Source organism: Lipotes vexillifer, unplaced genomic scaffold (assembly GCF_000442215.2).
Source record: "Lipotes vexillifer unplaced genomic scaffold, Lipotes_vexillifer_v1.1 scaffold371, whole genome shotgun sequence".
NCBI classification, from domain to species: Eukaryota; Metazoa; Chordata; class Mammalia; order Artiodactyla; family Lipotidae; genus Lipotes; species Lipotes vexillifer.
Genome location: NW_006786304.1, coordinates 3,084,100 through 3,084,399, shown reverse-complemented (window position 1 = coordinate 3,084,399; position 300 = coordinate 3,084,100).

The window sequence follows — 300 nt, the reverse complement described above, 5'->3', positions numbered from 1 at the left end:
AGACTTTTTGATGATGGCCATTCTGACCGGTGTGAGGTGATACCTCATTGTAGTTTTGATTTGCATTTCTCTAATGATTAGTGATGTTGAGCATCCTTTCATGTCAAATAACCCAGTTTTAAATGGGCCAGTGATTTGAACTGACACTTTGCTAATAAAGGTATACAAATAGTTAATTGGCACATGAAAAGTTACTCAACATTTTTCATTATCAGAGAAATGCCAGTTAAAAGCATAATGAGAGGGCTTCCCTGGTGGCGCAGTGGTTGAGAGTCCGCCTGCCGATGCAGGGGACGCGGG